Genomic DNA, 21,930 nt, shown 5'->3' on the forward strand with positions numbered 1-21,930 from the left:
CACTTTGTCCAGTGAGCACAGCTGGCTCTGATACCATCACACTGGAAACCAAAGACAGATTTGAACATACACGATCCATTTTATTATGGGAAATGTGGACTCTTCACCCTTAAGGCTCTCCCTCATTTTATTATTAGCATAATTGTCATAACACTTCCAAGGCAGTGCTTCTGAAACTCTAATGTGAACACAAATCACCTGGAAATCTTGTGAAAATGAGGATTCTGCATTTTGGAGCAGGGCCTGAGACTTTGCATTTGCAACAAATTTCCAGGGGAGGCCAACCCTCCTGATCCACAGACCATACTTTGAATGTCAAGGAGGTAACATATATCTCTGTGCACACACACACTTCACACACATGTAAAGATGCTTTTTAGGAAGCCATAGACAACCCGGATGGTTGGTAACATTCCTCTTCAACTAAAAGAAGCAGGTTTTTTTTTTTTTTTATGTGTTGCTTTCAGTATTTTAAGCAATTAACACTACATGTATATATATTTGAGAGAACACTACATGTATATATAAAAGTCATCAATCCCTTCATGTTAAATATTGGCCTTAAAAATGTCAAAGACTGGGACACCTGGGTGGCTCAGATGGTTAAGTGTCTGCCTTCGGATCAGGTCATGATCCCGGGGTCCTGGGATTGAGTCCCGCACAGGGATCCCTTGTAGGGAGCCTGCTTCTCCCTCTCCCTCTGCTGCTCTCCCTGCTTGTGCTCTCTTGCTCTCTCGCTCTCTCTCTGTCAAATAAATAAATAAAATCTTTAAAACAAATGGTAAAGGCAGGAAATAGTTACCGACATGTAAAACTCTGTAGGAGGCCAGTGTGAGAAATGATTAGCTTGTGCATTGTCAGTAATGTACCAAACCAACTGGGCATTGAAGATTCCATGATATTCAAACTCCCATCAATCACCCCTAAATTCTAGCTTTAGGTCTCTCTTAAAGGAGGAGAGAGAACTTGAATAACACACTTAAGAAAAGAGGACTCTGGTGTAAGCTCAGGCATCTTCCCTGTTATAAATGAAACAAATCAGGCATATTTATGGCGTGCCTGAAAAATGAGTCACATCTGGACTTGCTTTATTCTTCACACCAATAAATCTATAGGTGGCCCTCCATCTTCTTCCTTACTCGTAAATTGCCTCCCTCCACAGCCTCTATCCCCAGGATCAAGTTAAATGGGGATGCTCACTTCTGTGAGGGAAGTGAATTGGGGAACTTCCCTAGGGAAAGTGATATTGAGTGGCATTGATAAGAAAAGACACTACTCATCAGCAATCTCCCCTGATGTCTGTCCCTGGAAGGCAACGGGATTAAGAAGAGGCAAGAGAAGCCAAGCTGGCAGAAAACCTGTTTCTCTAGATGCTTCCACAGTCATGTAATTTCAACTTTGATTGGTATCTGATTTGATTGGAGCCTTCTGGGGTTTGTATGGAATCACATGGGAACTTACCCATGGATTTAGTAAGTAGGAAAAGGTCTCTAAAATTAGATACAAAGTCTATTTCAGAAAGTATATAAAGAATGGTACAAGATTCCAAGGATGCGTGGTTTTGCTTCCCGCCCTGAGTTTTATTATAAATGGCCCAAAGAAAGTAGCTGAGGGACCGAATGGAACCTCTCTGTCCTTCTGCAGCCCCCATCAATTCTCCAGGTATGTGAATCATGGCAGTTTATACCTCCCTCCGCTGTTACAGGCCTGGGATGCACTCAGGTGTGTTCAGTTTTCATTCAACATTTCTGTGATGCAGGTACGCTTGACCCGACTTGTTTCTCATATACATAGTATATGAGAGGAGGCACAAGCACTGAGGGATAGAAGTCACATCATCAGTTAATAGAAAAGGCAGGGACCCATTCCCAGGCACCCTGACTGGAGTGTAGGCTTCTTTTCACCTCTGTATAAGCCTTCCTTCCATTATAGTGACACTATCAGGCCAGACCAAAGTAAATAGAAGATTTATCATTTCTGAAATACATCATGCCTAAGAAAACAGACTCAGCTGAAGGAAACAAAGCATGCATTCCCAGACACAGAAGTCGTGAAATGACTCAAGTCAGGGCACATAAAAATAAATAAGGAAAAAAGTTTCCTTCTAAAACAAAGCTAATCTTCTATGGGAAAAAAAGATTAAAATTGATGGGAAAAATTGCTAAGTGCCATGGGCCAGAGGAAATGAAGTAATTATTTAGCAGAGACTGGTTGATGTGAGTGGGGGATGGGGACACAAGTAGGTGCTAGTCTTTCCCTGTAGTACTTACCACCTTGCTTTCTGCACCTGTCAGTTACTCACCTGTCAAAGAAATTAGGCTGAATCCTACTGAGAACCTAACTACCTAAGGAACTTCTTGTGGATTCCAAACCCAAAATTCATTCTTAAATCCTTATGACTCACCTGGTCTAACTCTTCCTGAGCTAATGCATTGTCTAAAATACTACTTAATTTGTATTTCATTTTATGGCCTCAGTGTATATGAATCTGGATGCTTCTCAGCTTATTCCAATATAAAAGCATGTGAATTAATTGTGTATGCTCAATAATTTTTTTAAATAAACAAAAAACCAGAGCATTAGAAATTGCTCTCAAATGAATATCCTATAAAGACTGTAAAAAAGGTAAAGCCCTGAAATATTTTTAGCTCCCAAATTAAAACTGGGAGTCCACAATTAATTACAGTGGTGTCTGAATGAGTCATTGATATAGATCTTTTTAAAAAAGATTTTATTTATTTATTTGAGGCAGGGGGAGGGGCAGAAAGAATCCTAAGCAGACTGAGGGCAGAGCCCGACTCAGGGCTTGATCCCACAACCCTGAGATCATAACCTGAGCTGAAACGAAGAGTTGGTAGCTCAACCATCTGGTCCACCCAGGTGCCCCCATAGATGCTGGTCTTAAAGGTCTCAGTTACTTTCTGATATATTCAGTAATGTAGCTTTTAGGACAACAGTATGAACATGAAACAGGGGGCCAAATCCTTGGGATACCCAAAAGCTTTAAATAGACATCTTGCCACATGTGTTACAAAAAAGTTCAGTGCTGGAGGCCTTTTGAAATAATCTATTTGGGAGCACTTGTAACCATGAGAATATTTTTGACAGATCCATGACAGCCGGTGTGTGCCAAATACTCAACTTTCATTCACAAGTCTTATCCAAACTGCCTTAAACAAAAGAGAGATTAAGTAGGTTATATAACTAAAATGATCAGAGCTCTTAAGCTTCAGGCACAACTTGATCAGACATAAAATTATGTCATTTCTCTCTCTTTCTTTGTCTCCTTTTTTTTCACTTATACTCCTACATGTTGGTTCCAAGCTTAGTTAGATGCTTTTCTCAAGGTTGCATGGTGGCTGCAGCAGCTCCAACCTTTGCATCTTCTGTTCCCATCCAGAGGGAAAGGGTGTCTGCTCTGGTGTCTGCCCTCTCAGAAGTCTCAGCAAAATCTCATGGCATCTCCAAAACTCTTAGAGGTCACATAATCATCTCTAAGCCAATCCATGTGGCCAGAGGAATTGGTTTCAGATTAGCCAAGACTGAGGAACATGACACATTTGAGACTGCGAGTACAGTCAGCTTCATGGGAACAACATGACCCCAGTAGAGGATGGGTAGACCTTCAAGAAAATTCAGGACTGCTGCCTCAAGATAACTTGAGTCTGAGGGAATTCATGTGTGGAGCTTCTATGCAACACCTTGCTCCTAATTATAATCTGAATTGGAGGCTAACAGGGGGTACAGCACAGTCTAGAGAGACTGACTCTTGTGACAGGATTTGGAGCTGCATCTGAAGATTTAATAATCTACTCTTACACATTGTTTCATGTTTTCTTTTGCTCAAGCCAGTCTGAATTGTGTTCTTTGTCATGCATCATAAAGGAGCTACGTAAATCAGATGGAACCACATGATGCTAAGACACTGGACAGAATTTCAAATCTTCTAAGTTGTACTTTTCCAAAAATTGCTACCATTAGACATTTGGTTTAATATATCACTAAATTTTTCTCTTATTGGCCTTAGAGAAAAATATTTCCTGATATCGTGGCAAAATATCATAACTGTGTATGTACATACACATACATATCTGCATGCATGCGTGTGTGTGTGTGTGTGTGTGTGTGTGTGTGTGTGTGTGTGTTCTGTGCATGCATTTTTCTTGGGAGAGTGTCCAGAGTTTTCAACAGAATCTTAGAGGGAGTTAATGATGACAAAACCCAGTGTAAGTGTTTTTCTTTAACCTTGGTGTTACCATTCAAGCTATCTCTCAAATCATAAAAGCAACAGCTCCCTTTCTCTCTGATCCAGTGTATCAGCAACTCTGAGCTTTGCTTTAATTCTTGGCACTGCCTGTATCCTGAATGCTCTTCTTTCTCTCCTTACACAGCTACTCCCTATCCTCCCAACACATACACACCAAATTTTAGTTTCCAGTTATCTAAACTTAAAGCCTATTTATTCTTTAAGGCTCAGCTTACATGGTACCTCCTCTACAAAGTCCCTCTCCTTTTTTTAAAAAAAATATTTTGTGTAAAGATTTTATTTTATTTATTTGTCAGAGAGAGAGAGAGAAAGAGTACACACAAGCAGGGCGAGCAGCAGGAAGAGGGAGAAGCAGGCTCCCTGCTGCGCAGGGAGCCGGATGTGGGACTCGATCCCAGGATCCCAGGATCATGACTTGAGCCAAAGGCAGATGCTCAACCAACTGAGCCACCCAGGCATCCCAGTCCCTCTCCTTCTACCAGGTACCCAGATCACCTGGGAGCATAAATCTCTTAGTTGTTGATTCTTCAAAGAATTGTGGGATTAACTAACCCATTATTTCCCACAGAATGCCTATGGTTGGTGGAATGTGAGATGACATCTTAGGGACTCTACGGAGTTGTTCTTATTATAGTAGTTATATATTTATTTTAATCTGTTAGAAAAATACTTATCTACAACTAGTATTACCTATGGTTTCTAGAAAGTATTTCTTAGGATAAGGCTAAATTTCAAACCTGATTTGACTGAAAGTCAATCAAAAATAAGAGGTAATTTAGCACTTGAGTATGACAAAATTTTTGAAGGTGATACACCGATGACTTGTTTTAATGGATAAAGAACAGGTGCCCGAAAGGTTTAAGTGATGCTGTCATCAAGCTTTCAAATTTATTAGTGGTAAAGCCAGTTCTAGAATCGGAATCTACTGATGTTTGTCTAATATTTATCTGTCCTGTAGATCTCCATCCTGTTATATCTTTCACCTCCTCTGTCCTCATAAGACTCTGGTCCATACAGGCAGTTCCCTAACAATAAACTTTACACTTTAATTAGTGCTTGCTAAGTTTGTTATTTGCATTGCTTTACAAAGATCTCATAGCAACTTCAATGATTCCACGAAGTGAGCATGATAATAATGCTTATTCTACACTCTTGGTGCTCCAAGTCTGCCCCCTAGATTAATAGCATCAGCATCACCTGCAAGTTAGTGAGATATGCAGAACCTCTAGGCCTGTGCCACCTCTACGGGGTTTGAAACTGCATTTTCCCAAGATCCCTGGGATGTGCATTTGTATACTGAAGTTTAACAAGCATGGACGGATGCATTTTGCAGAAACTGAGGTTTAAAGAGTTACATAGTAACGGGCATATTTTTTCCTAGCCTTATTGAGATATAATTGACAAATAAAACTTTGCATATATCTAAGGCATACAACGTGAGAATTTCACATGAAATGATCATTAAAATAAAGCTAAGTAACATATATGTTGCCTTACATTGGTAAAATTTCCTTTTCTTTTCTTCTTTCTTTTTCTGGGAACACTTAAGATCTGCCCTTCATAAGAGGCTTCTGGATGCGCCCCAAAGGATCTAGCTGAGAATGTGACACATGTGGCAAATGAATGAGGGATATTTTTTTTAAATTAATTAAAAAAATTTAAAAATCAGTATCTAAGATTGGGTGATTAAGCCACTCATCCATTGGCTCCCATTTCCCTAAATACCTTTTATATGAGAAAAAATAAGGAAGGAACTAGAGGTTTAAAGTCTTCTGTCTCTGTCAAGCTCAGTGTAGAGTCCAGAGTGGACTGGGGCCATGACGATCAAACTCTGAGTCCACAGGGCTCAGTCCTGATTTGCCAGAACAATATTGTGTTACATTGTAAACATGAGCTCTTCTGTGAGAGGTGTATTAATTGATTTATTTGGATAGCCTTGTGGGTTGGACTAATTGAGTAATTAAGAATTTGATTGCTAATTACATGCACTGGGGAATAAGTACAGGCAGAAGCCTGAGGTGAGAAAGTGAGAAATTTTGTTATAGTCAACCAGGAGCTGCTCAAGAGAACTGGGTCTCTCTTGCTGTGAAATTGTTTAACTCCTGCCACAGAGGATGTATGAATAATTGTCCCTTTGGAAATCATTCTTTCTTTGGCAAACTCCGGCTGCTATTGATAATTTGAATTAATTACTCTTATTTTTTGGATTAAAAAATGTGTTTCCTTGTCTTTATACATATGGAATTATCTATGAAAATTTAAAGTTAAGTAGAAGTGTTTAAATTGACCACAAATATTAATGTTTGATAATAATAGCAAACATTGATCTTGCTTGTATGATGTACTAAGTGCTAAGTACTATACATGTGTCAGTAACTCATGCAATCTTCACAACAACCTAATGAGACAGATAACTTTTAACATGACTAGTTAAAAGGGAAACATATCAAGATATATGGACTATCAAACTGTTTGTTCAAGACTACACAGATATTAAATGGTGGAGATAAAATTGTAAATCATGTTGTCCGAAACAACCCATACTGTCCACATATTAAAGCTATTGCTCTACTATTTTCTGCTCTCCACTGTTTCTGATAAGAAATGAGTGGATACATAAATCATTGTTGCTTTGTATGCAATGTATCACTTTTCTCTGGCTACTTTCAAGATATTCTTTTTATCTTTGGTTTTCATCAGATTAACCATGATGTGCCTAAATGTGGTTTTATTTGTATTAATCCGTCTTTGTATTTGCTGAGGTTCTTGAATTTATGAATTAATATCTCTCACCAAATCTGAGAAATATCTGATCTTTCTTTCTCTCTTCTTCTTCTGAGATTCCAATTACACATACATCAGACCTCTTGATACTGTCCTGCAGGTTTCTGAGACTTTTAATATTCTTTTCACTTTTTCCCTCTCTTTATTATTCAGATAGGATAATTTCTGTTGATCTATTCTAAAGTTCAATGGCTCTTTACTTTGTTACCTCCTTTATGTGACTAATCCCATACAGTGAAAATGTAAATTTCCAATGTCATATCTTAAACCTTAGAATTTTTATTTGTTTTATTTTGAAATAATTTCCCTGTATCTACTGAGAGTTCCAATCTTTTCATTTATTTCACATATAATTTTCTTTATGTTTTCAGCCTAGTTATAAGAGCTGTTTAAAATATTTGTCTGCTAATTCCAATATCTGGGCCAACTCAGGATTAGTCTTCATTGATTTTCTTTCCTCTTGAGAGTAAGTTTTATTTTCCTGTATCTTGGAATAATAAATAATTTCAATTATATCCTCATATTGTGAATAATATGCTATAGAAATGTTAGATTCTGTTATGCTCCTCTGAAGAGTACTGATTTTTTTTTTTAAAGCAGGAGTTAATTTGGTTGAACTCAAATTACAAAATTCTGTCCCTCCTGCGTTAGGTGGAATATTTCACTTCAGTCCTTCTAGACTTCGGTGGGCCTCTGGACTTTGCTACATGCATGAATGGTAATGGGGTCAGTCAGTGATTTGGGCAGAGTTGATAGACAGAATCTGGTGCTTCCTCTCTCTGCCTTTTTTTTTTTTTCTGGGTATTTCCCCTATTTCACTTTTCCACAGCTATGGTTACCTCATAGCCTAGACTCTAACTATTCTTGCCAGCAAAACTATGGGCTTTATCTCATAGTTTGAACTGCCCCACATAGCACAGACTGAGCATGCCATCAGGATAAAGGCCATTTAAAAATGAGAAACTCACACAGTCCTACTCCTTTTCCGCATGTATTGACTTCCCTCTCATTCCAGCCTGCTTTGGTTAACTCTCCAGGATCCTTAATGTGTTGTTTTTCTATTTACCCAGAACAGATAGTTGTTGTCTGAGGGCGAGCTGTACTGGAAGGAGATTCTTGGGTAGAGTAGAAGATCCTACAACCCACACACTCAACCACTCACTGTTCCTCTATCATATGCAGTTGAGACCCAAGAGGATTAATCCAAGTGTTAGTACTGAAAATGACGTTTCTTAAAACACTGCCACTGATCTTTCTATTATCTCCAATTAGAAGGTAGAGTGGATGCATTTTATTAATTCTATAAACTTATCAATTTTATTGCTTTCTTAGCTCCAAACCTTATAGGGGATATAACAGAAAAAAACTTACATTTATATAAAACTTTACAATAATGCTAGATATTAATCTCATTTTGTGTCTTAGAACTCTGTCAGGCTTTGTGTTTATGCCCATTTTATACATGAGTACCAAATGACCCAAAGTGGCTGAATCTTTGGCTTGTTCAAGACATACAAAAGCCAAGTCTTTCAACAACTCTAACTGACATATGCTAGGATGACCGTGCAAAATCTTTTTTCCTCGAATCCACATTTTTGGGTAATTTTCTCCCCTTGAATATAGGTGAAACCAGTGACTTATTTCTAACTAGTACATTGTGGCAAAGGTAATGAACTATCATTCTTTTGATTGGATTGCATTATATGCAGAAAGTAATAGGATATTATTCCCTTGATTAGAATACATTATGTAAGACTCCACTTTATCAGAATGGAGCAAAAGATTCTCTTTGCTGGCTTGATTAAGTGAGCAGTCAAGTTGAGGAAACCCACATGGCAAGAAATTGTGGATAGACTCTTGGAACTGCAAATCTAGGGTGGTCCTTGGCTGATGGCCAGCAAAAAAATGGAGACCATTTTCCTACAGCCACAGTGCAACGAATTCTGCCAAAAACCCAAGTAAGCTCGGAAGTGGGTCATTCCTTGGTCAAGACTCCAATGAAGCAACATCCCTGGCTGAGACCTGGGTCATAGTGCAGTGAGATCCTAGAGCAGAGGACCCAGCCAAACTGCACTTGAACTACTGAGGCACAAAAATTATGAGAGGATAAGTGATTGTTATTTGAAGCCACTAATTTTGTGGTAATTTGTTACACAGTATAAAAAAACTTAAACAGCTACCGAGCCAATTTTCCTTCTACCATACCACTGTAGACTTATCAACAGAAGCATGTGTAGCTTTGTTAAGGACTCAAGCCTTCTCCATAGGAAACAAAGAAGGACCACCCCATCTTGCAGTATTGGCAAAAATGTCTACTGATTATGGATGTTCGGTGAAAGCAGAGATACACAAGGGCTAGAGCACTACAATAAGATATGGAAAAAAGGCATTTTATCCAGTACAGCCTCATTAATCACAGCTGACTGTTTACAAATCATTGTAAAACACTTTGTATTCATAAATAGTTTGGCCTTTCTTTGTCCCTTGCCCCACTCAGGAAACAAATAAACAAACAAAAAAACAACACAGTGTGGATTCTCCCCGCATTTGCAATACTCTGACTTAAATACAGAATTGCGGCATTTCCAAATATATTCTGTGGCATACGGTGGAGGGAGGGCATGCCAAGGTTGTAGCAGTCATCCTCCAGAACAAAACAAAGAGTGGTCCACTAAGACCTCAGTGTTCAAAGCATTGCCTGCAAAACAGCTGCTTCGGCACATTTTGAAGCTTGTTGTAAATGCAAAATTGCGGGCTCCACTCACACTTGCTGAATCAGGACCTGCATGTTAGCATGTTCTGTTGGTGATTTGTGTGCACATTAAATTTTGAGAAACCCTGCTCTAACAGCCTATGCAAGTCTCATCAGGGGAGATTTGCTCTATCTATTAAGATGCCGGGGCACCTTAACAGAAGTTGAAAAATCAGCCCTAAGTTGGCTGTCAGGAGGGCAGGGACTCTGGTTAAAGTTGATCATTTCTGTTGAGCCGCTTCTTCCACGGGCATCTCTCCGTAGTGTGTTCCAGGGGGAGAGAGAGGACCAAAAATGAATCAGTATCCGGAGCAATCAAGAGGAAGCCAGTCTGTATAAAATAGATCATCTCTGCATGGATAAGGCTTTGGTGGGTCAATGAGTGAATTTCTGAACCTCTCCTCTGACCCCAGCATCTGTAGGTTCTTAGTCCGGGGAAGCCTGTGATAAACAGATGCTCAGGACTCCCCTCAGACAAATTAAACCAGAATCTCTGAACACGGGTCCTGGGTATACACATTTTTCAAAGCTCCTCATATGGCTATTCAGGTTTAGGTACCATGATTGGGTATCAGGTACATCAGATGGGAATCTCTTACTCCTAGAGAGTAATGATGCACAACTACAGTCAACAGACTAAATCCAGCCTGATTCCTGTTTTTGTCAATAAAGTTTTATTGGAACACAGCAATGCTCATTTGTTCACATATTGCTTAAGTCTGCTTTTTTTGCTACAACCAGCGTGGACTGCGGGTCTAAAACATTTGTTATCTGGCCCTCAAAGAAAAAAAAATTTACAACTCTGTTTTAAAACAAGTTTATATAGTGAGTTAAGAAAGATTATCTGAAAAACTTCCATCCAACGGAAACTGAATTTTTTGCTGCCTTAGTCTTAACAGGGAGAGCACTGAGAATTTTAATGAGTTTTTGTGTGAGTTCACAAACTGAGGTATAACTTTTTTTGGCAGAAATTCTAGTGAATACACCCTTTCCTGTGAAGAAAAAAAAGTGGTGTTCTATCCCACAACTAATCACAAGCCCTTACCTACTTGTTCCAGACAAAGCATTTCCTTCCAGAAATAAGAATAGTTTTTTTTTAAATAACATGCTTGGTTTCTGTTTTTTTTTTTTTTTAAGGCAAGAAGAAGAAGAACACATGTATGAAATGGTGCAGACGCTATTCATCTCTTGAAACCACAGGACCTCAGGAGAACACAGGCAAAAGCATCATCTAGTAAGTGGTTTTGAATAAGTGATCCCCAGACCAGCATCATAACATCACCTGAGAACTGTTGGAAATGCAAATTATCATGTCCTGCCTCAGACCTAATGAGTCAGAAATTCTGGGGATGAGACCCAAAAATCTGTTTTAACCAGGTTACTCTAATGCACATAAAGTTTGAGAACCACTGATCTAAAAATTAGCAGGTTTAATTACCTAATAATTATCCATAATTACATGTTTTAAATGACAAATCAGTATGCTTCTATATGAATCAACAGTCTTGGTTCAGTGATGAATGCATTTCATACAAAGTAATAATAATGATAATAATAATAAAAATCCTGCAAACTCTTCTAGAGTTAAGGTCTCTACTCTCACAGCCTAAGTCAGCTTTGGACTGGTTGGGGAGAAGGGGGGTTCAGTCAGAGTCCCCCAGGGCAGCCAAACCAGTGCTTTATAACTGGTTCTTATCCGAGTGGTACAGAGCTTTAAAGGGAGTGAGGGATTTAACTCATTGTTAAGTATTTTGATAGAACTCTGTTTGCACTATTTCTCCTTTGTGTCTCTGCCTTGGACTTCTTTTCCTCTGACCTCACCCTTGTCCTGGAACGGGGATCAGGGGGCACAGGAAGAAGCAGGAGAGGTCTCCCCTGAGGTCTCATCGAGGAGACCTAGTGTTGCCCTCTCCTCTCTGGGCTGTTCAGTGGTGCGGGGGCTGCCTCTTCCTCTAATGTGGATATAGGTATATCATACATATACCCATGGCCATCTCAGGACGCATTCCTCAACCTCTGGGCATCCAAACTTTCTGCTGATAATGCCTCATCCATCCAGGTAACACTTTTGGTTGGGATGGAAAACAACTCAAGGTCCTTCTCTTTCTCTGGGATGGTGCCCGTGTTGACCATAAAACATTCATGCATCTCCTGTTGCAATGACCTCAGGAACTGAAGGTCATCATCCTTGGCCACTCCATCAGGCCAGATGACTAGCTGTGCACAGACATCGGCCTTTAGATTTCTCAGAGTTATGATAACTGTCCCTTTTGTCCCATTAGCTAAAAAAAACACAAAACACACACACACACAAACAAAACAAAATAAAACCTGAAGCATCCCCCTGCCCCCAACTAAGACTGGAGTGAGCAAGAGTATTTCTGTGCCTCCCCAGTTGGAGCGGGAAGGCTTGCAGCACTCTTACGGCTGCCCCCCAACTCTGCCTCCCCTTCCCACTCATCTCTCAGCAGCTCAGCCTTTCCTTTCAGCTGGGGGAGGGAGGCGCCCAGTGCAGGTCACAAAAGTGGTTCCTGTCTACTGCCTTTGGAGGTTTGGCTTAAGCATATCACTTGAGGATATAAAAGTAGTTTCCATGTTGTCTCATTGCTTCAGCCAAACTGGAGATAGGAAGAATCCCGTTTTACCATACTCTCAACGAAAAAGTGGTACTTATTTTCCTGTGCTGTGCAAATCAAGTTCTTTTTGTTTTCTATTGACTCTCTCTTCCCATAACTCTCCCTGGGGTCTATCTGTCAATATTCATCTGTTCTATCAAAGTGGTTTTCTTTGTAAAGACAGTACCTTCCTTAAGAGAAATCTGGGGGCCAGCTGTATGAGTTCAACCAAGCTCAACTGCTGTCCCCTTTTCCCTCCTTGAGCACCAAGTAACATTGGATAATTTACTAACCTTCTCCAAGCTTCTCTTTCCCTTAAAGCAAATACCGATAATGACCTTTTGGGGATATTTTGAGAATTAATCATAAAGGTTATAAATAATTAGTTATAAGGCCTGGCACAATGACAGCTTTTGCTATTTTTAGGAAGAGAATTTTTCTATTATACCTCCACCTTGACGGTCTCTCAACTTCTCCCCTATTGACACTGGGGGCTAGAAAATTTTGTGTTGGGGGGCTGCCTGTGCACCATAGGATGTTTAATAGCATCCCCGTCCTCTACCCGCTAGAGGCCAATAGCACCTCTCCTCACTCAGCTGTGACAATGCAGAGTGTCTTCAGACTCTGCTGAATGTCCCTGATTGGCGGTGGGGTGGGGAGGGGGTCATTCCTAAATGAGAACCATTGCCCTAAGGAGAGAATCTAATAATTCTCTATGGGTATGTATGCATGTGCATGTGTGCGTGAGTGTGTGTGTTTGTGTGTGTGTGTGTGTGTGTGTGTGTGTGTGGTGTGTATGGTTGTCCAGAAGGGCACCTCTTAGTTGCAGTTTTTAAGTTCCCTTCAATAAATGTAATAGGATTCATGCTTTGCCGTCCCTATTTTTATTCTACATTTTCTTTTATGAAAGGCTAGATGGCCTCACTTAGTTTCTTTTTTTTTTCCAGATTTTATTTATTTATTTGACAGAGAGAGACAGCGAGAGCAGGAACACAAGCAGGGGGAGTGGGAGAGGGAGAAGCAGGCTTCCCGCTGAGCAGGGAGCCCGATGTGGGACTCGATCCCAGGACCCCGGGATCACGACCTGAGCCGAAGGCAGACGCTTAACGCCTGAGCCACCCAGGCGCCCCCTCCCTTAGTTTCTTAAGCTTAGACAGTGGGGACACTGGTCATCTGCCTGTCCTTCATGAAAGAGCATAGATTGCAAGTTGGACTCGCTGCCCATTTCTGACTTGTGCTCTTGATTTTCGACATTAGCAAGCAACTGATCTGGTCAGAAAGTCTTCAGGGTGACTTTATTTTATTTTATTTTTTGTTTTTTTTTAATTTAATTTAATTTTATTATGTTATGTTAGTCACCATACATTACATCATTAGTTTTTGATGCGGTGATCCACGATTCATTGTTTTCATATAACACCCAGTGCTCCATGCAGTACGTGCCCTCCTTAATACCCATCACGGGGCTAACCCATCCCCCCACCCCCTCCCCTCTAAACCCTCAGTTTGTTTCTCAGAGTCCATCGTCTCTCATGGTTCGTCTCCCCCTTCGATCTCCCCCCCCATTTTTCCCTCCCTTCTCCTAACGTCCTCCACGCTATTCCTTATGTTCCACAAATAAGTGAAACCATATGATAATTGACTTTCTCTGCTTGACTTACTTCACTTAGCATCATCTCCTCCAGTCCCACCCAAGGGTATTTACCCTAAAGACACAGATATAGTGAAAAGAAGGGCCATATGCACCCCAATGTTCATAGCAGCAATGTTCAGGGTGGTTTTAAATAAAACTTATTGATTCAAGATTGCTTCCCACCCATCCATACATCCATTATCTAAAAGCCATTTCAAATGAGAAGATAATTGGACAGGCCTCAAATTCTACAGCCCAAGACATATGGTAGGGACTCTAAAGTGCTCCCCAGTTCTAGAATTCTAAGGTTTTATAATTCTGGAATCCATACCCCTAACCACAATCTCCCTACCCTTCCTTCTCTCTCATACTAGCTTCCTATGTGCCACATCCTGCACCCCAAGAAATTAAAAATATTCCAAAATAGCCCCTGGGTCGAAGAAGTAAAAAATTATCCAGAAGGCAGGGACTCGCTTCAGTTGAATGGCAGGGTCTTTTTACTTTGACGACATCACCACATGTCTTAATTTGTAATTACTTTTCTTCATACGCATGTCTACATTTTATATATTCCCTTGAGTCATTCTCTGGACAGGAAGATCCTCAACTGGAATTTGTCCTCCTGCCTTCCAGGGTTGGAACCACCTGTCTTTCCCTCTCCCTCCCCGTCCCTCTCCCCCCTCCTCCTCACCTCCTCGTTCCCTTCTCCTGTCCCATCTCTCTCTGCCCAAGCAGGTCTTCCTACGATCCCTCCCGACTTCTGCCCTTGTTCCCTACGGCAGGACTGTGGCCACTGCTGCCACGTGAAACACAGTGCTACAGATGTTAGAGCTAATGAGGTTTAGGGCACCAATTTGTCTTTCTCCCCCCGCCCCCCGCCCCGGTGTTGTCACTACTGCCCTCCAATTCTCCACCCTTCACAATTAGGGACGGAGAGGATGAGCAGCTGCTTTTCCTGCTGCTCTGAATAATTCATGCCAGTTTAGCTTCAGCTTGGTAATATCATTGGCCTTGTTTAATACCAAGGGGAAGGAAGGGCCTCTTGAGATTTTCCAAAGCACAGATTTAAAAGAAATAACATTTTTTAAGCCTCCAGAGTCTTCAGACTTTTTTCCCTCCAAAATAAATAAAATACAACACAAATTAACCTGACCATGGAACTGTAGCTCTTCTCAAAACTCTTCCAGAAGATGAAATTAATTGGGTACGTGACTTACATTTTGTTTGGGAACTATGTCATCCCGTCAATACTGGGCAGGGAGCACTTGCTATGGTGTAGGCACTCTGCCGGGCACAGGAGGGGTGGATGAAGACACACACAGTCCACCCTCAGGGAGCTTACACGCCAGAGGAGGAAACCAACATAACCACAAGAATGACTGAATCACCATTTACGTCCTCTGCTAGAACAGTGGCAGATGACATTAACTTATTCTACAATTGCTTATGTTTATTTATTTTTTAAAAGATTTTATTTATTTATTTGACAGAGAGAGGCACAGCGAGAGAAGGAACACAAGCAGGGGGAGTGGGAGAGGGAGAAGCAGGCCTCCCGCGGAGCAGGGAGCCTGATGCGGGGCTCGATCCCAGGACCCCGGGATCATGACCTGAGCCGAAGGCAGACACTTAACGACTGAGCCACCCAGGTACCCCTACAATTGCTTATGTTTAAGGACTGTGCACCAGAGACTGCTAGATGGTGACAACAGAACAAGGAGTGAGTGAGTACAAAGGCTGCCTTTATAGAGATCCAGTCAAGTGCAGAAGTCAGACATGAACCAAATATTCACATGCACATAAAACCACAACCTGAGAAGCAGTGAGCTTCCCAGCACGAGTTGTTTCCAGGACTTCACAGAGAGCCATTTATCCATCCATCCATCCATCCATCCATTCATTTAGGTGCAATTTACTCATTTCCTTCTCTGAGCTAGGCACTTAGATTTCAGTGTCAGCTCAGTTAGACGTGTTTCTTGTTCTCATGGAACCGCAGTCTTGTGAAGGAGTGGATCATAAAAGAAGCAAAGACATAAATGCTTCCATATTTAAAATTGTGATACGTTCTGGGTCAAGATTACAAATAAAAAAATATGGGAGGCCTTTACATGAATTATCTTCCTTAGTGCTGGTAACTGCCCTTTCTATAAGATTAATCTCTCTACTCATGCAGTCAGAGGGATGTCTTAAAGACACCAGACTGATGGAGTCACATTCAGGCGCGACCCCCCCTCCCCTGCCATGGCTTCCCATTGCTTTAGGGTGACATGCAATCCTTAACCATTTAGGAGGCCCAGAGTGAGTTGCCCTTATCCTGCAGATGGAATGGCAGGGTGAGGAAGAGACTGTTGGCCAACACAGAAGGCCAACACTGAATGCAAAGACCTCTTTTTTTACATTCAATTAACGCCTTGATCTATATAATTCTGTGCCTGTAAAAAGAACGCATTCAGCTCTAAAAAGCCCTCAAAGCCTAATTGTAGTTTACTGTGACTTAATGTATTTTTTTTCACGTTTGCGTCCTTTGCTCAGATTTTCTCATTTTTATCTCTGCTTTAACCACATGGTTCTTAAACAGCTGCCAGATGTTAACACTGCAGCTTCGGCCAGATTTCATGCTACGTAGCATCATGTCTGCATATAAAGGAGCCCAGAAACTAGGATTTCATTTCCTGCCAAGGATCCCTAGAAATATTGATCCCAAAGTTTGGCATCTAAGGCACCTGCTTGGTTAATGAGTGGTGCAGTTCCATGCTGCAAAAGTCAAAACAGAACAGCATGCTTTCAGAATGAAAACTGACACATTTTATCTAGATGAGAAAAAAATAAGGTTGGCTATATTCGGGCCACTTACCAGTCCTGAGTGTGACCTCTGAGGCTCAGCTATAGAAGGAGCATGTGTCTGGAGCTAGGCGGAAAATTTCTCCCATGATATATATTTCTATTCCATGTTTTTCTCCTAATATTCAGTTATAGTGTTTCATATGTTTGTTTCACATCATTAGTCTTTTTTTATAAGATTTTATTTATTTATTTGACAGAGAGAGACACAGCGAGAGCAGGAACACAAGCAGGGGGAATGGGAGAGGGTGAAGCAGGCTTCCCGCAGAGCAGGGAGCCCGATGTGGGGCTCGAACCCAGGACCCTGGGATCATGACCCGAGCCGAAGGCAGATGCTTAACTGACTGAGCCACCCAGGTGCCCCTCACATTATTAATCTTAAAGTGGTTGATATGAAACATGACAATTAAGTTTGGGACCTATGATCTCAAGGAAAGCCCAGTTTGAGTTCGTTATGTCAACGCTGCTGCCAAAATGATTCTGAGTTTTTACAGTGCTTTCAGCATCCCTTAAATTAAGCTTTTGAACCTATGATTCCTTAAATACCCATATTAGCTAGAAATAGGTTTTTAAAAGACTTATTTTATATTTTTAAAAATATAACTTCTTTTTTTCTTTGAGAGAGAGAGAGAGAGAGAACCTGCACATGCATGGGGTGGGGAGGGACAGGAGAGGGAGAGAGAGAATTTTAAAAGAGGCTCCACGCCCAGCACAAAGCCAGATGCAGGGCTCTACCTCACAAGCCTGAGATCATGACCTGAGCTGAAATCAAGAGTCGGAGGCTTAACCGACTGAGTCACCCAGGCGCCCCTACACATATAAGCTTCAGTTCTTTAGTTGTAATCTCATTTAAATAGCAAAGGCTGAAGAAACCCTCCAGGTAATACATGGATGTTAATTATAATCTTATATCTGTCTTCAGCGGAGATATCATATCAAATGTTTCTTTCTAAGCAAACCAACTTAAAAACATATTTTTAAATCTATTCATCAAGTACCTGCTGAGGACCTATTATAAATTATGCTTTTTTTCATTCTTTTGGTTTTTGAGTAGAGAAAAAAAAACCCACATTTTTTTTTCTAAAGGTGATCATGGTATATTGGGAGAAAAATTTAAGCAGAGAATTAAAATCTGATATGATTACTTTTGTTCTGCATTTTTTTTCTAGAAAGAAAGCCTCTTTATTATTAAATCCACGTAAGGGAAAAAAACCCACAAAACTTTGGTAAGATGGCATTCCAAAGCCTTTAACTCCTAACTTGGTTTTTTTCTCCATTAAACCAATTGTTTTCTAATACTCATTTTGGACAATCCTGCTCTCATATTGAGGGGAGTAGAGTGTTGGAATTAAGAATATAGACACAGAGATTCCTGCCTGGCCACAACTCCATTTCTGCCCCAGTCCAGCTATGACTTTGGACAAGTTACTTAGACAGTTTGTGTCTAGTTTTTCCACCTGTAAAGTGAGAAAATCATAGTAGCTGGTATCATACAGTTACTGTGAGGGCTCAATGAACCACTAATTGGGAAGTGCTTAGGGCAATGCTTTGCCTATCAGAAACATTCAGTAAGGTTATGCATCCTAATTACGGACAATACCATTTCATGGCATGACACATTGTTTTTGCATGCACTTGATATTGTTTCAAATTTTAGACAGTATTTTTACGTTCCTTATCTAATTTGCCACTAAAACTAGGATGGGGAAGAGACTGTTGGTTATGACAGACAAGGAGCCCACAAGTGGGAATTTGAGGACATCTCAGCTTTGTTTCACAGAACACAGATCCTTGTTCTTCCTCCTGGGCTGGGCTGTCAGTCTAGGTGGGCTCGATCTTTGTGGGTCACCTGGCCTCTCTTCAGTCCTTGCACAGCAACTAGACTGTACAATGAGTCTCGGAGAAGTAACAAACCCACCTCACAGGAAGTAAGTTGGAGAAGCCATTTCTATCCACATATCCAGAGGAACCCGTCTCTGAAGTAAGTGGATAATACTTGCAACTCTACCAAGCTACAGTGAAATGTGATATGCCTCACCTGGGTCACCCTCAGGTAATTCTCACTGATAAGGGTAATTATATTTTTTGTAAATTAGCAGCCCCCAAACCTGGAGGAATGGAGCCTACCAGAAGGCTGGCCAGCAGGCTGCACTCTGAGATATGAATGATATCGGAACACTCTGCCTCAGTCTGAGTTGTCAGTTCCTCATCTGCACTGAGTGCTAATAAATATGCATTTGAATGAATTAATCATAGCATTGCTTTAGGACTTGAATTCATTGATTTAACTGAATGTTATATGTTAAAATGCCTGGTAGAGAGGCACGAAAAATGTCCATTTCTCCCTTTCTTTGCAAATAAAAATAATAGCACCACATCATTTCAATCAGAGGTGCATTCTCTATATTTAACAGGAAGGGATGGCTATTCATTGAGTGACTAAACCTCTTTGCCCATCCAATTTATGACCTAGATAAATGGTTATATTGGAGTACATATGGAAGGTCAGTAACTTCACAGCCGTTAATATTATTTGAATTGGGTAAGTAGCTAAATATCCAAACTAAAGTCCACAGGACTCCTACCTGCTGTTTTTTTTTTTTTTTTTTTTTTTTTTTTTTTTTTTTTTTTTGCAGGAATGTAACCATGGTGCAGCCAGAAGATTTTCAAGGGAATCCAAATATGTAGACGATTATTGGTCTCCAGATTATTATATATTGGCCATAAAATAAATTTAAACTAACACACCAGGCTTCTAGTTCTTGCCAAAATGGAATAATAGGGGCTGTATTTACTGTCCCCCTTAAAAAAGTCCCCCAAACAGACATAATACTTAAAATCATGTTTTTCAAATCACTGAATGCAAGTCATGAAGGACCATAATTCCTGAGAAATGAGAAGCACAGAAGAAAATCCATAAAAGAAAAAAGTGATAACTTTGACTTCATCAAAATTAAAAACTTCTGCTCATCGAGCCAGACTGCGCGGCCGGATGCCGGCGCCATGGAGGAGTACGCTCGGGAGCCTTGCTCATGGCGAATTGGGGATGATTGCGGAGGAGCCTTCACTATGGGAGTCATCGCTGGTGGAGTCTTCCAGGCCATCAAGGGCTTCCGCAACGCCCCTGTCGGAATTCGGCACTGACTGAGAGGTAGTGCCAACGCTGTGAGGATCCGAGTCCCCCAGATTGGAGGTAGCTTCGCGGTGTGGGGGGGCCTGTTCTCCACCATCGACTGCAGCCTGGTGTGCCTGCGGGGCAAAGAAGATCCCTGGAACTCCATCACCAGCCGAGCATTGACTGGGGCTGTGCTGGCGGCCCGCGGTGGCCCATTGGCCATGGTGGGCTCAGCAATGATGGGGGGTATTCTCTTGGCCCTCATAGAGGGTGTTGGCATCCTCCTTACTCGCTACACTGCCCAGCAGTTCCGCAATGCACCCTCGTTCCTGGAGGACCCCAGCCAGCTGCCCCCTAAGGAAGGTACCCCAGACCCAGGCTATCCCAGCTGTCAGCAGTACCACTGAGGAAGTGACTGCCTATCATCACCACCGTGGAGCCCCTCCTCCGTTCCCTCCCCGATGATCTACCTCGAAGGGAGGGCTGGCTCCCAGTTGGCCCTGGGACCCTCCAGAGAGGGCCTCTACTCTGCTCCCTTGTCCCAGGGTGGGGGGTGGGGCACCCCAGCTGCCCTGATGGATGGGTCCCCTTCTCAGGGCACCCCAACCCCAAGTTCACATGTAACAAGTTCTCACCCCAGCCCCTTTTCCTGGCGCCCTGATGAGTATTTAAAGCCAGTTTTGAAAAACAAAAACAAAAACAAAAACTTCTGCTCATCAAAAGACAATGGTAAAAGGACAAAAGTACTGAAAGAAAACATTTGCAAAGCACGTATCTGATAAAGTACTTGTGTCCAGAATATGTAAAGAACCCTCAAAACTCAATAGTAAGAAAACAAGTAACCTAAGACAAAATAGACATCCATTCCATTTGGATGGAAGATATACAGATGGCAAATTAGCACATCAAAAAAGCTCCACATTATTAATCATTATGGAAATGCGAATGGACACTCCAGTGTCATACCAGTATAATTCATTAAAATGGCTTAAATTTGTAAGACTGGGAATACCAAGTGATGGGTAAGTATGTGAAAGAGTCAGAATGCTAATAAACTGATGATGGTTGGGAGTTAAGAGATTACAACCACTTCATAGACAGATTCTTAAAAACCTATTCATGCACCTACCAAAAGGATATATTCTGTATGAATTTTCATAAAAATCCAGAAAAATGCAAACTAATCTGTTTTTGTCCATCTGGGCTATTATATCGGAAATGGCATACACTGGGGAGTTTATAAACAATAGAAATTTATTTCTCACAGTTCTGGAGGCTGGGAAGGTCAAGATCAAGATCTGGTGTCTGGTGAAGAGTCTGCTTTCTAGTTCATAGACAGTTTTTTTTTTTCCCCCCCGCTATGTCCTCACACAATGGAAGGGGTAAGGGGTCTCTCTGGGATCTCTTTTATAAGGGCACAAACTAATTCCATTCATGTGGGCTTCACCCTCATGACCTAATCACTTCCCAAAGTCCCCACCTCCTAATACCATTACACTAGGGACATAGGCATTTTTGGGGAGTGTAAACATTCAATCTATAGTGTAGCAGAAGGCAGATTGGGGTTGTATTGGGGTGGCAGTAGGGCAGAGAGGAGCAGGAGGGAGTGAATACAGTGGGACACAATGATACACTTAGGGATGATGGATAGGTCCACTATCTTGACTACAATGATGCTTTTACTGGTGTAAATGTACACAAAATTCTATAAAATTACACCTTTTAAATATCATTTACTTCTCGATAAAGCCCTTAGTAAACAACAAGACAAAAATATGGATTTAGGAAAATAACCACCAGCCTGGCAATACACAGGGGCCCCTGGGCTGGGAGTGTACAAACTCTGGCATATGCATATGTACGACTCACCTTTAGGGAAATGTGCATAGCCAGAAATACCTCTACTAGCATGCAAGATGAAATGTT

The 21,930-nt window shown here is 41.2% G+C and overlaps 1 pseudogene; it reads left to right on the forward strand.

Annotated features, from left to right (window-relative positions):
- Positions 1–19,874: 19,874 nt before the first annotated feature.
- Positions 19,875–20,698, forward strand: LOC112809927 (mitochondrial import inner membrane translocase subunit Tim17-B pseudogene; annotated as a pseudogene).
- The last annotated feature ends 1,232 nt before the right edge of the window (positions 20,699–21,930 follow it).

This window comes from Callorhinus ursinus, unplaced genomic scaffold (assembly GCF_003265705.2).
Source record: "Callorhinus ursinus isolate GAN/ISIS: 27379988/994484 unplaced genomic scaffold, GSC_fseal_2.0 scaffold53, whole genome shotgun sequence".
Classification (NCBI taxonomy): domain Eukaryota; kingdom Metazoa; phylum Chordata; class Mammalia; order Carnivora; family Otariidae; genus Callorhinus; species Callorhinus ursinus.